General features: G+C 44.6%; 1 protein-coding gene across 2 annotated transcripts in view; it reads left to right on the top strand.

The window, feature by feature from the left end:
• Window positions 1-15,033, top strand: part of DENND2A (DENN domain containing 2A) — an 85,051-nt gene that overhangs the window by 1,387 nt on the left and 68,631 nt on the right. The window contains exon 1 of one of the 2 annotated variants that reach the window (XM_067536251.1): window positions 9,449-9,780. The exons of the other annotated variant lie outside the window; for it this stretch is intronic. The gene's annotated coding sequence lies outside the window, so the exon portion shown is untranslated. Of the gene's footprint in view, window positions 1-9,448; window positions 9,781-15,033 lie in introns of those variants that run through there. 2 annotated transcript variants of the gene reach the window in all.

The following is a 15,033-nucleotide window of genomic DNA, read 5'->3' as shown; positions in this document are numbered from 1 at the left end:
TTTAACCGTATCATATATGGTGGGACTAACTCTCCTGGCCGGGTCCCACTTCACCTATGTGGTGTACACAGGAGTCAGTCCCTAAAAATGATGCTTTTGTTCTGATCCCTCGCTGTCCACCTTGTCCTGCTTAGTCCCTGCGCTAAAAGGAGAACTACTGCCTGGGTGCTTTGCATTTTCTAACCCTTGTTAATTTCGGCAGCTAGATTGGCTGGCAGGGGGGAAATTAGCCCATATAGTTCGGGACATAGGCCTCTCATGTCCAGAGTAAGGCTGTTTTGCAGGCAAAAACTGTTATGGCTTTTTCCAGCACCTCCTTCTAGTAGCAGAAAACATTATTTTAAATGGGTTTTGAGTCTAAGTTTTAAGAATTTTTGTTTTAATTCTCTGATCTGTGACTTTTATGTTGGACATTTTATTTTGTTCTTTAATCTTGTGTTGACTTCAAGGATATTTCTCTCGTTTGCTTTCATCTTGTTACTAGAGTGGGAGTATGTAGAAGCACAGTAGCTCCTTTTGACCTGGGCAAATGACGGATTTTGTAGTTCATTGGCAACTGTGAAAATTTGGGGGAAAGTTTTATTTCAGATTGGAACTGGAAACAAAAATTTTCTAAATGTTTGGTCAATTGAAAAGGGGAAAAAATCATTTTGGGCTGAAGAAAACATTTTGTTTAGACGAAACCAAAATATTTTGTTTTTATTTTAACTGTTTTAAAACTTTTTTTTTATTTTTAAAAAACAAAACTAAAGGAAATTTTGAAAACATTTCAAACCAAAACATGGAAACTTTTTATTCAAAAAAAATTTTAAAACAAAATTTCAATTTTTTTTCAGAATATTTTTTTCTCAACAAACAATTCAGCAAAATCAACTTGATTTTGCCAAACATCTTGGGTGTTGTCGAATTTGCATTTTTCACTGAAAAAAAGTTTCACCTGAAAAGTGTCACCTAGCTCTTCTGTACATGAATTTATTCTTTGTGGGGCCCAAGTATAAAATTGCTGGTTGATCCAGGTTTATGTCAGGGAAAGAAACAATCTTTTTGATCAACAAGCCAAGAATTGATCAGATGCCTCTCGCTTTACATTAATAGAGGATTTAGTGAAAGATGTTGTTTATAAAATTCTGAACTGTTATTGGCGAGAGGCAGGATACGTGACCACAGTATTTATTCCTTTTAAAAGACAAATTATTGTATTGTGTATTTATAGCTCTGATTGCAACAGCTCACGGCTTTGCATAAGGGCAGAAAGCTAAAATCATCTAGTGCAGGAGTTCTCAACCTTTTTCTTTCTGAGGCCCTCCCAACATGCTATAAAAATTCCACAGTCCACCTGGGCGACAACAACTGTATTTCTGCATATCCAGTAGATTAAAAGCTGTATTAAATTGATAGTTAAACAGTTACACACATATAATATAAAAAAGAAAAGGACAATGTAGGTACAAAAATAAAAACCTGAATATTGTGTTCATAGATTAATATGCCTGAGCCCTGCCTCCCGGGCTGATGCTGAAGCCCGACCTTCATCGCCCACCATGTGGGGTCCCTTATGGTGTGAGGGCCCGGGCATTTGCCCTGGTTGCTACCTACTCCCTAATGCTGGCCATGCTGAAGCCAATAGGTTTCAGCATATCATGCAGGAAAATTAACATGCTCTCTGATAAAAATAAAACCACAAAATGTCCAAATAGTGCTACATAAAACAATTTTTATTTTTGTGTGCTCTCTGGTTTATTTTGGCAGACCCCCTGAAACCTGCTGGCAGACCCCTCAGGTTGAGAACCACTGATCCAGTGTTAATTTAAACAAAAAGTCATTACCCCCATAAAGAAGCTGAAATATCATATAGGTGGAATCTCTAATCTAATATATATTGGATCAATTACAGACACTCTGATTATTAATTAATTAAGTCTGCTCTGAAAATGTGAGAGTGGGAGATAACTGGAAAAGCCTGAGGGCTATGGATGGACATGAAGGTTAGTTGATTGAACTGTGACAAGATGGGCATTACTTAAGTGTGTGGTGGTGGTAAAGGGGTGCTCTGGACAAATGTAACAAGTGCAGGAGTATTTGCTGCAGAGGAGTAGCTCAGATAAAAGCAGGGCAGGGATTCATAGACTTTAAAGTCAGAAGGGACTATCAGGATCATCTGTTGTGACTGCCTACACATTATAGGCCACAGAATCTCATCCACCCACTCCTGTAATGGACCCCTAACTTCTGACTGAGTTACTGAAGTCCTCAAATCATGGTTTAAAGCCTTCAAGTTACAGAGAATACACCAATCTGTTTGCTCACTGGAGAAAGTGATTCCCATTTTGATGTAATTACCTCTGATTTAACGTAGGAAAGAGAGTCCAGGTTTGTGTTTAAATAAATAGAGGAAAAGTGCTAGGTATTGAAAAGAAAATTATGTGAAATTAGCCACCAGTCTTACATCTCTCTGGTTGGTAGGGTATAGGAAAATGTGTCTTTTTAAAAAAAGGTTATGAAAGTGTGTTTTAAATATTGGAAAGCTGGGCTGCACTGAGCCTTTGGGGGAATCCTCCAGTAAATTGCTTGGGAGCTCAGCTAATCTCATATGATAGAAAAAAAGGCTGTTTACTTAGCTCTCCCAACTCAGTAATATTACAGCCCTGCAGACAGTGACTGGGTGCTCACTTTGGTCTGGAACCAAACTCCTTAAATCTGAATGCTGTTTTCTCCCACCCCAACTTTGGGGGAGTTGAGAATCTGGCTCTGGATCTGAATGTTGTAGTCTCCAGGCCTATCTCAGATTCATTTGTTTACTTTTAATCTCTTGCCCTTAACACTGTCATTAACCACAGGGAACAGGGATGGGGTTTCTCTGCCTTCAGCGAAGGCCAACATTTTCAAACCTGAGCACCTGAGGTTAGGTTAGGTACCTACATCCATACTGAGGTACCTACATAGAAGTGCCCCAGTTCTTAGAAGCACTAGCCTGACACCAAAAACCTTCACTGAAGTCAGTGGGAGCAGCAGGTTCCCAGGACACTGGAAATTGCAAACCTGTGCGTTGTGGACGGCAGACGCGCTACCAAATAAATCACGTGGAACTGCAGAGGCCAGGAGGAGACACCTTCAGCTCCAAAACTCAGAGCTTTAGCTTAGTCAGTGGTAAGAGCAGGTATTTTGTTCTGCAGCCCAGCCACTATAGAGTGACTGCTCTCTCATTACACTGCATTAGAATTTCAATGTGCCATACAAACATTAATTAATCCTCAATAGAGCTGGGCAAATAGTAAATTAGCTAAACAGTGCATTTTTTTCAGGGCACTGAAACTTTTTGCAAATTCAGGTTGAATTCGGTGACTAGTTTTGGGTGAAAAAAATTGAGAAATCTCGACATTTTGATGTTTTTGAAAGGAACCCTTTCCACGTTTTGTTTCAGATTGACGTTTCATTTTGAAAATGTCATTTGAAACATTTTATTCAACTCTCAATGATTTGCGGGGGGGAGGATTTATTTTTTGTTTCTGTGTGGGAAAAAATGGGGGGGAAATCAGTGCTAGTTTGAAATGGATCCAATTTTTTAATTTTATTTTTCAGTTCTCCATCAAACCGAAAAATCAGTTATTCACTCAGCTCTACCCCTCACCACCCTCCTGTGAGGTAGGGAAGTATTAGTATTTCCATTTACACACAGGCACAGAGAGAGTCAGGCCAGAATTTTCAAAGGGGCTCAGCACTTGTCAGGCTGCTGATTGTTCCAACCACTGGCAAGAAATGCTAGAAGCCCCAGCAACACCACGGCCAGCCAGCAGTTCTTCCTGCTGCTCCCACTCCAGCTTCTCCTGCCTGAGTCCTTCTGTAAAGGCCGGGGGGTTGGGGCTGGGGCAGGCTCTGGAAAGTGAGCTCCCCCAACCTAGGGAGAGGAGGGGAAGCTCTCCCTGTGTTTTCAGCAGAGCTATGAGAATTGTGCTCCCCAATGCTCCTTCTTACCTTGGCCCCTATGCTTAGCTCTCTGGTACGTTCCAGGGGGAGTCCAGGGCAGTGGGATTTCAACAGGGAGCTGGGGGAGGACTTTCCAAGGGCAGAAACAGTGTGGAGGCAAAGGGCTTCTGCACAGATGGTCTTGGCTTCCCGTGGACCCCTAGGTTTGAAGATGAGTCCTGTGCCTAGATTCCAAGGCCAGAAGGGACCATTGTGATGTACTCTGACCTCCTGTATAACACAGGCCATAGAGCTTCCTCCCAATAATTCCTAGAGCAGATCTAGAAAAACATCCAATCTTGATTTTAAAATGGCCAGTGATGAAGACTCCACCACAGCCCTTGGGAAGTTGTTCCAATGGTGAGTTACTCTCCATGTTAAAAATCTACAGCTTCTTGCCGGTCTGAATTGATCTAGCTTCAACTTCCAGACACTGGACTGTGTTATACCAAATTTTGCTGGAGCTAAACCGCTCCATTCACTCCCTCTGACATGACAATTGCCTTGTAGGAACCCTTCTCTCCTTCCATTGTTCTCCTTCATTAATCCCAGCAGTCCCCCTCCTCCTAGGTTATGGTACATTTACTGAAGCCTCTTCACACCACATTTGGGCTGGCTGGAGGACGTCACTCAAAAGCTCTTTCCTCAGGGCACAATGCCCTTCCGTTCAGCCATGGACATCTTCCCTCAGGGACAGGAGGGTTCCACCTCTACTATTGTAGTTGTGCAGCATCACAGCTAGATGGCACTCTCTGCATTTCAGGTTGCCAATTGTCCCTTCGGGGAAAAATGCAAGGATTGTGTGCAGAGAAGGAGAGTGGTGTTGGTTTATTTCCCAAATTAACATTTTCCAAATGATCAATCTTGTGTTTGGCCATATCCAAATCATTAAGATAATACTACACAGCCAGAGGCAGGGGGGCACGATAATATGGGCTAATGAGTAGAGCTCAGGGCTGGCAGGGACAGTCAGGAAAGCTGGATTCTTTTCCTGGCTCTGCCAGTGATTTGTAGCATGGCTTTGAACAAGTCACTTGAAATCCAGGATCTACTGAAGCCAATGGCAAAGCTCCAGTTGACTTCATTAGGACCAGAATTTCACCCTCACAGTTTGTTCCCCATCACTAAAGTGGAAGGAAAATAATACTTGCCTCATAAAAGTGTTGTGGGGACTAGTTAAGGGCCTGATCCTGCAAACATGTATGTGAGCAAGTAGTGTATAGAAATAGGGTAGCATCCCTTTAAATCATTTGTGAGCCTTCTATTGGCACACCCTGTGTGTTATGTTTTAGAAGCTGCCAATTTTTTAGCAAAACTAAGCAGCTGTTTAGTAAACATGGTTATCTGGGAGTTAACTGTGCCTGTATGGTTTCTTCATATTGTTTGTGTTGTGCTAAGAGCAAAGGACAAAACTGTAACTTTACCCACATGCATAATCCCATTGAACTCATAAAGTGACGTGTGTAAATGTTGGCAGGACAGAGACCTACGTTTGTAATGTGCTTTGAGATCCTCAGTTTGGTAGCCAATTAGTTCATTTTATCATCCGTTTATCATTGTGTTAGGTGATGTTATGGTCATTTTATATGCTATTTCATATCTAATCAATGCATGCAAAATACATTTACGTTGTACGATTATAGAGTACGGGACTGACAAGTATTTAGGAGTGATGAGTGTGTATTAGGTATACAAGTGAAGCATGGCTGAAATGGAACGTCTACAGGCTGAGGCCTGTAAGATTTTAGCTTAGTCATACTAGTCCATAGGCTGAAGAATGCTAAACATGAGTGAGTGACCTAGGAATAACCCTATGCCCAAAAGGTCACATGGTTACTGTAAAGATGTGCCAATAGGTGATTGACCACAGTGTCTTGTCCAAGACCACGAGACACCTCGTTGTAACATCTTTGAACATCTGTCTTGACTGCAGGATACATATCATGCGTAAATGCTAATGAGAATAAGAGGAACTACGAACAACCTATGAAAAACAGGGCACCCCCAATATTCATGGGGTGTGGAAGTACAGATAAGGAAAGAGGGTTGATCCCGTCATGCACATGTATAAAGTGTTAGGTGTGATCAAAATTACAATATAAAAAGAGGGATCCATGGTTGGGTAAAAGTGGGAAGTCCCAAGGGACGACCCCACAGGAAACCTCAGCAGGAACCATCCATCTAGAGATGATTGTCTATTGATAGGTCCATCAGACTCTAGAATATCGTTGAGGACATGAGTATGACTACAGTTATAATTATTGCCTAGGTTTTTTATAGGATTTCTATATGGATGGGTAATTGTAACTTTACTTATTGCTTTAATAAAACTTATAGTACCGATAAGACTTTGTACCTGTCTGTATTAATTTTCCTTGGACTTTGTGTGTCCAAATTTCAGAAAAGCGTGAGAGGCAATTTCACTTTGTTGAACTTGAAATTGGAGCCAAACTCATGGTGGTGTAATACAACATCACTAAATTCAATTTAAATACGATAGAAGGCTATAGACTGAAGATTCTATATAGGTTGAAATATCCTGTAAAAAGAAAAAAACAGCTGGAATCATACAGTGTTCTCTCTTTTGGTTTTTTCCCCTATTGTATGTATTACAATTCTATATAAAGTCAACAGTTATTTGTGAAGGGAGATGGTTTATATTTGCCCCAGGATATTTATATCTGACTTTCTTACATACAGTTCTTGCTCTTGCTTTTACTATACACGTTATTTTTTGATCCTAACAAACACAGAAGGAAGAGGAATCTTTTTTTGCTATCCCACACAACAGGATCATCACAGCACAGAGTAGGGGGGAACACTTTAATCAGAGATATGTGATTACATTTCAAGAAAAAAATATTTGAATTATTATTATTATTAGGATTATTTGAATCAATCTCTTTTTCATGTGCTTGAGATGCCAGTGTATTGGTATCTAAAAGTTATGGGGATGGGGACAAAATATTGTGTGTGGGCATCATCCTAGTAAGATATATGATGCTTTTTCAGAGTGTTTGTTTCAGTGCTGCACTAAGAAAAACAGGAACACGGCTCCATAAAATGTATCTCAAATGGAGCTTGCTATTGACTTAATAGAATGCCATTGTATTGCAGCAACAGTGTGTTGAACTTGGCAAGGTAAAATTCTGGCTTTTTATTATTACTGGGTTTTGTATTAGTGGCATAAGGCAGCTTATGTCGACCTAACCTTCTAAGTGTCTACGCTACAATGTTGTAAGTCACCCACGTCACCGACCTAAAAATACCACCTCCATGAGAGATGGACACACTGCATTACTGACATCATCTGTTGGCTATCAGCACCACGCAAGGCTCAAGCTGGAGCCCACTCACCCTCCAGCTCGGGGGCTGATAGCTGTGAGCTATCAGCCCCAGGGCGGGGGGAGCTCCAGTTAAGTTGGCGGAAGCGCTCCTGGTGGGACGCGCATCATCCACAGAGGGGGCGTCATGTCGACCTGAACCACCACAATAATTACTGCAGTGGCTGTACGGCAACCTAACTTAGGTCAACTGAATTTTGTAATGTAGATTTGCCCTTACTTCGGAACGTGTTTTGTAGAGAGCACGTTACACTGAATCTGCAAAGGCTTCGAGTTCTTTTCCAGGTGCAGTTCAAGTTCTTTATGGGCTGAATTTTCGCTATTTAGAAACCACCTCTCTCAGCGTACCCTATCCTGTCAGCATTGCCAACCTCAAGCATTCAAAAATCTTGAGTCAGCTGCTCGTAAAAAGTCATTATACTATATTAACTGGTTTTCAATGAAGCACCTGAAGGCTAGAGTGGCAGGTCCCCCTGGCAACAACAAAGCGTCAGGGAGACTGGTGCACTTTAGTGGGCAAAGGCTGGCTAGCAGCTTCCTTCTCCGCTGTGTCTATTCCTGAGCAGGGAAAGTGTTGCCCCTCTGCTCCATGCTGTCTCTCTGGCATGTTCCTTTTGGCCGGTATGGAAGAATTTGGAAAAGAGCAAGGGGGGAGCTGGGAAAATGCTCCTGAATTGGAATCCTACAGGAGGGCAGAGGTAATTTTCTAACGTTGAGGGAGGCAGCATGGTCCAGTAGGTAAAGTCCTGAACAAGGTTTCAGGAGAGTCAAGTTCAATTCCTGGCTCTGCCACTGATCTGGCAATCCTTGGCAAGTCATTTTACCCTTCTATTCCTCCTTTCAGCCTTTGTCCAATACCAGGATGGATTAAGACATACTGTCTCCCGACATTTCTTATGCAGCAGTGGGTTTCTGTTCTTGTGATTTTTTCACAAGCCTTGCAATATCTGGTGTTCTTTCCCTAAAGTCCCAGCTTCTGGAGTCTTGTTATTTCATGAGATTCTCAGCTTTCATTTATTCAAAAAGGAAGTTTCTAGCCCCTGTGGTTGCAGAGACAAGCTTGAAAACGTGACCCAAGGGAACCCTAAAGGCTCAGGAGACAAATTAAAAGATCACCCCCAGTTTCATATTATTTTATTATTTCTCATGATTTTTAAGCTAGTCTCATGATTGTTGAGGCCTGCCTTATGTGTTTTGAATGCTTGGGGTTGGCAATATCATTCACGTCCTGTCCCAAACAGTTGCACAGTGTGCCTGTGCAATGCTAAACATTTGCCCCATTCCACACCAGAGGAGGCTGCATTTCAGTGGTGTGTGATTTCTGGGTAGTGGCTGCATTTCAGTTTGTAAAGTGCTAGGGGGCACCTTTTGCAATGGGGAGCACTATATAATGGTAAAACCAGTTTTCCGCCTGCATTCCTCATGGTACCCTACAAAAGTCTGCACTTCCCCTAATTAAAACAATAAAATACTGCCCGAATGCAGTGATCTGCTGTACTGCAGACATCATGGGGCGCTGTAGTGTTTTGGAGACCCATGCCCTGAAATGCTGGGGTGAATCTTGGGGCCCAATCCTGCCACATTTTGCTGGGCACAACTCCTCCAAGTCCCATGTCCCGGAAGCTGGCAGGGCAGTGCTTTTTATTAGTTACGGTTTGTAAATTGCCTTGAGCTCCTTGGAGAAAAGACACTAACCAAGTGCCAGCGGTCATTGATTTTTGTATAAGGGTGACCCTCTAGCTCAGCAAAGGAGAGAGTCTGGTTTGCTAAGGTGGCTTTTGAAAGCTGCTGGGACTTTAGGCCCCAGTTCACAGAGGTGAGAAAGTATTTTGAAAGTCAGCAGCTCTGAAAGAGTTAACACCCCCTCCCCGCTCCCCCACCCCAAAAGGAAAAGTGCCCAGCAGAAGGGCCTGTTTACTGTAGTTCCCCCCAGTCAGTGAAGTATTCAGGGCCATGGGTTTCCATGGTAACGGGGCCTGGTCTCCAGCCAGCTGAAGATTAGCTCACTGGAAAGGAGTCAGGATGGGTCAGGCTGGGGAAGGGTGGGAAGAAAGACCCAGGAGGGGGAAGGGGGGGGGGGATGAACGTCACGAGCTCGAAGAGATAGTCACAGAATCAGGAAAGGGGGAGGGGGGGGGAAGTAAGAGAAGGATCGAGGGGAAATAAGCGCCGCAGCAGCCAAGGGGGAGCAGGAACCAGCTGCGGGCAGGAAGCGGCTCCGCTGCCCGCGCGCGGGGACTGGCTCGGCATGGCCCGGGCGCTGCGGGGAGCGGGAACGCGGGGCTGTCGAGCGAGGGGAGCGTGAGGGAGAGTCCTGCCGAGGGGAGCGTGAGGCAGTCCGCTGACAAAAAAAGGGGGGGGGGCCCGCCAGGGAGCCCCGCGTCCAGATGCTGCTGCCGCCGCCGGGCGGGAGCTGCACTCACCCAAAATGAGAAGGGCCGGTCGAGGAGCCGCAGCCCAGCCACTGAGGAAGGTAGGACCGGGGGGCCGGGGGTAGAGCTCCCCTGGCCTGAGGCGGCGGGGGGGGGCGGCGGTCGGGGCATCCGTTCTGCTCCCGGCTTGGGAGCTCCGGGGGGGCGCCCGCTCGCCGGGCCCCCCGCCCCAGTGCAGCCATTGCTCCCCGGGCTAACAAAAGGGGGCCGCAGCCGGAGCCCAGGGTTTTGTCCTCAGGTACTTTGGGGATGGGGGGGGCAGTGATGCAGAGAATAAAGCACCGCCCCCCCCCAGAGCTGCCGCCCGGGCTCCCCGCAATGTAATGATGGGGTCTTCCCTTGTAGGGACCATTCGTTGTTTTAAGGCGCCGGCTGGGGGGCTCGGTCTAGGGGGGCTGGAGCTGCTGAGTGTCATTGTAACCCCAGGCTCATGAGACGTGCACGTCCGCATCCACGTCTCCAGCTCGCCCCTCCGATGGAGCTGGGAGAAGTATTTGCACTCGCTCCCCGCCCAGCAGTGACCTGCCATGGGGAAAGTTCTCTCTATCCCCCCCCCAGCCCAGAGGATGCATTTAGCTGCAGGGCGCCGCTATGGAGAGAGCTGCCTGATTGCACACCCTGCACTGCAGGAATGGGGTGGAGGCCATGGGGAAAGATGATTAATTTTGGAAGGGAGCAAAGGTCTGTGAGTCCGATTTCTCCTGTCGCTCGCGCCTGCGTAAATCAGGAGCAACTCAGTGGAAGTCCGTCCGTGACGCTGGTCTAAATCCGAGGCGAATCAGGCCCTCTCTTGGGTTTCTGTGTGTGAAAAGGGGAACGTCCCCTGAACATTTCAACACAATTGTCCATTTAAAAAAAAAAAATTGATGCTGCTGTTGCAGCAGAGTGGTACAAGCTGTTTCCTAAATCATTTCAAAAGTCAAGGTTGAAAGCAAAACAAAATATAAAAACCACTTGGGGGAGTGAGAAGGGTGTGGGAGGAAAAGCTTGTGTAATGTCGCTTTATTTCCTATCATACTTCAAAAGCACACTCGCCTTCATAATAGACCAGCACTGGAATTTCTGAGAATGGAGAAGTAAATAATAATAATGAAAACAATTTCCCCAGCTCAAAGACAGTCTCCCTTGTATGGAGAAATTGTAAGTAGTCCATTGCCTTTATAATGCTTAAAATTTCCAGCAGCAGATTCACAAGTGGAAAAACTGACAAGCAAATTTTTCCTCTAAATTATAGGGGAGGGAAGCAGTAGTGAATATAAAAGAAATAAAAAAGAGTTGCTGGGCCGAGTGTTGTAATAATGGCTGATCTTCACCTTGCTGCTTTAAGACCTATTCTGGAGTCAAACAAACTCTTTGCAAAGAAACAACTTTTTTTTGGTTTGTTCTTAGCATAAGGAAAAGTTGTTTTAATTTCTGCTGACTGTTATACAGGAAAGAGACAATACGACTTTTGCCTTCTCGCGGCTGGAAATTTTAGATAAAGGTATGATTTAAAGGGATAAAGCTGAGGGACTTGAAAAATTAGGTAAAAGTAGCAACATGCAAGCTGGTTTTGTGTATCATCCCAAGGAAGGGAAATGAAAAAAGCTTAAAGGAAATGTTTGTTTGCTCAATTATTTTTTATCTAAATATTTGGTTCCTATTTGTAAGACACAGAAAACAAAGGTTGCAACCATATTCCCTCATAAGAACAGCCATACTGGGTCAGACCAGTGGTCCACCTAGCCCAGTATCCTGTCTTCAGACAGTGCCCAATGAACAGGTGCTTCAGAGGGAATGAAATGAACCGGGCAATTATGAGTGATCCATCCCCTGTCGTCCAGTCCCAGTTTATGGGCAGTTCCTTAGCTCTGTACCAGTCTGCAGTGTATTTTTAAATCAGCATTTCTTAACAAAAACAAATTTCAAAAGAATATTGAGATCTAAAACCAGTCACTTGTAGGATACTGGTTTGAATGTAGCCCAGATGAGCAGTGACTCTCAACAGTATCTATTTCATTGTTGTTCAGTGCGACCTATGTGAAATAAATTTGCTAGTCTCAGTCCAGTTCCTAGTGGACTAGTGTCTAGTCACAAAACCCACTACTGACCTGGCATTCAGCACAGGCGTGGAGGACTGAAGAGACATGGACGCATAACTAGTTTAATATCTCACCCTTAGAGGTTGTCGCTATTTCAGGGCCGAGGGAGGTGGATGGGGCAAAGTGGGGGAGTTTGCTCGGCAGCTGTGGGTGGTCTTTTTCTGCTAAACAGGGAACTTTACTTTGATACTTTCAATCCTGCACCTTTGTTGAGTGCTAATCTGACTGTAAAGGAAAACTCAACAATAAAATGCTCACTAAACTAAGTCTTAGGGTGAAATCTTGGCCCCATTGAAGTCAATGGCAAAATTACTTCATGGGGTCAAGATTTCGCCCATAATTTTTAGTTTGGCTGGCGTTTCGTTTCTTGGGTTGCTTGAACCTCCCTCATTTAAATTACTATAGATGGAGCTATCAGCACTAACTACATTCAGTGGCTCAGTAAACATGGCATCTGGTTTCTACCCTAGCTGGTGACCCTGAGAGAACTCACCTGACCTAAGAAGAGAGGCTCAACTTGCCTCCGTGTCATACAGTCTTTGAATAAAGGACATTAATTAATTAGCCATAGGGCTCAGGCAGAACAACAGCTGGGAGCAGAGTGGGGGAGAACTTACAGCTATCTTTGATCCTCTGTTCTTATGTTGTGAAATGCACCAGAAGGGATAAATTTTGTGAAGTGGCACGGCCTTTCAGACCCAGAGCTTCTGGTTCTATCTGTTAATCTAACCTGTGAAGTGCCTAGGTGACACAGTGAGGGGTGTCGTACGAGAACCTCGATAGAGTCTAGGCATTTATACTGTGCTCATCACCACACTACCTGAGTGTGATATCTGGAAGCAGCATCTTCCCACCAGTACTTGTAGCTCAAAGGAACAGCCTACAGGCTTCTTTTATCTCCCAATCAGAAACACTAAATAGGCTTTGCTTAATGACCTAGTGGTTAGTACTTTGCACGGCATTTCATGAGACCACAGTTAATTGCTGGTCAGGTTGGCAGTGCCCAGGGACAATACTTGACCCTGGGCAAAACGTAGTAACTTGTGGCTCTGTAGCAGCTCTCGCCATTGAAGCAGGGGGGTTGCTAGGCTCTTGAGAGAGTGGGAGGAAAGTGGCGTGGCCTTCGTGCACTGCAGCTATAGTTCAATTCCCTGACACTAGTATCTTGCTCCCAAGCACAAGGTCTCACCCTGGCTCTCACCAGCCTAGTTACACTTTGCAGAGTAGGAGAGAGATGGAAGGGAGATCCTGAGAGCTCCAACAGGAAGCCAAAGGTCCCGGGGACGTGCAGGGAACCTCTCATTCACTTGTGTTTAATCCTGGGATAATTTCTGTGGCTCCCCAGTGACTGGATTGTGGTTCGTTACTGCACAGCGATCTCCCTGCTTCTGACACAGAGTTTTCTAATAAAGCTTGTGGGCTGCATCCCTGAACCGCCAGGAAGTGAGTAACACCTACTCAAACCAGCGCTTAGCTGTGTCAGTGGAATATTTTCCTCCACACTGAGAGCATCTCATTGTAATCTTAGTTGTCATCAGCATTATATCGTTTGTCTTTTCACATCTGGTCGTGGCAATAATGAATTTTAAAAAATTATACAAAATCTCGGTATGTCAGATAGGTCCTTATCATGGTTATTTAGTCTTTGAATAGCTGGAAGTATTTAAATGCGATGAAATCCAAAGATTCCCCAAGACGACAGGCGGCTCTTAGAGGAACTGAAGACTGAGAACTGAGAACAAAGAGCACTAAAATGACCAAAGAGGGAAGAAAGCAAGCTGCAGGTTTATAGCTCAACGGGTAGCACTTTTTGCCCATGGGTCAGGATGACTTGCATTGATAGATCATACTGGTTCCTGGCTGCACGCTCAGTGCTGACAAGGCAAGTGCAGAACAGGTCATTGCTAGAGAGGGCATTCTTCAAACTGAGATCTTAAAACTGGGTCCTTTCTGCCTGTTTTGTACTAGCTGCGGAAGATCCCAGGGTCCTGCCTGTGAAGTCAGGGATAGACTTTGTGTCCCAAACATCGTTCTCTGTCTCTCAGTTGAACAGATTCTAATGACTGTGCGGCATTACCACTTTCTAGCTCGCTGCCTTGTGTAGTGCTTTGGGATACCCAGGCTATAAAGGGCACAGTGTGATGCTGACCATTCTGTTAAAAAGAGAGGGGCGATTACATCCTCTGTCAAGTGGTTGACAGCAGGCTTAGTGCTAGATGTAGAGGAAAAAATGGTTCCTGCTCTGAGGAACTTACAGCCTAAAATGAACAGGCAACACAAGATGCACTGGGAGACCCAGACGATGATGCTAGCTTCCTTCTTACCTTTCCACCATGCCTGTCACATTGGTCTTTCCACAGTGTCTGTATTAAAAAATAGAGAATAAACATAGATTACTTAAAGGCACTGATTTTCGGAAGTGCTGAGCACGTCCAACTCCAGCTGAAGTCAATCGGAGTTAGGGGTGAGGAGTTCTGAATCAGGCTCTGATGGCACATAACTTATTTATGTAGCTCAGAACTGAGGCCTTGTTGTGCCAGGGACTGTACAAACATAGAGGTAGACACAATCTCTGTCCCAAGGAGCTTGCAAACTAAGAAATACATCAGTGTGACTTGGGGGCCAGAAAATCAACTGCTTAGACATGGGTGATAATTCGGAGTAGTTTGAAATAACCTGAAGGATGTCACGCCCTTTTTGGCTCCCTGTAGATACGTTGCCATGTGTTTGTGTGGTTCTTTCTTTTATATCAATTGGCACTTTCAGTCTTTCATGGATGGTTGTGGAACAAAAGTAAAGCATCACCATGCCAGATGGAGGCCCAGCTGGGAGGAGATAAGTCTGCTTATTCACCCTTTGTGAAATCCATGAGTGTTGAGTGAGGCGCTCGCTGGGAGGTTTCTTCAGGTTCATTCTGTTATCGGAGCAGGTGAATTCAGATGCTCAGAGGCGCTCTCAGCTGTTCGGAGTTGGGCATGGCTACCAGCTATTCAGGACAACATTTCTTAGTGTAAGGACTTAAGTTTTAGTGGTTGTTACATCTTTTGCCAGAATCCCAATTGCTGGCTTGAGGAGGCCTGGAGGGGGTGGGGTTTGCATTAAAGAGTGAAAGTTGAAATAAGATTGGTCATTCACCTGCTTGTCAATTTCTTAAGGACTGCAAGTCTACCCTTGGGGAGGCAATGACTGTCAGGACCTTGGAATTCCCTCCTC

This window comes from Emydura macquarii, unplaced genomic scaffold, assembly GCF_026122565.2.
Source record: "Emydura macquarii macquarii isolate MOO-44397 ecotype Brisbane River unplaced genomic scaffold, CSIRO-AGI_Emac_v2 contig_3530, whole genome shotgun sequence".
NCBI classification, from domain to species: domain Eukaryota; kingdom Metazoa; phylum Chordata; order Testudines; family Chelidae; genus Emydura; species Emydura macquarii.
This window is presented reverse-complemented; position numbering and strand designations above follow the sequence as displayed.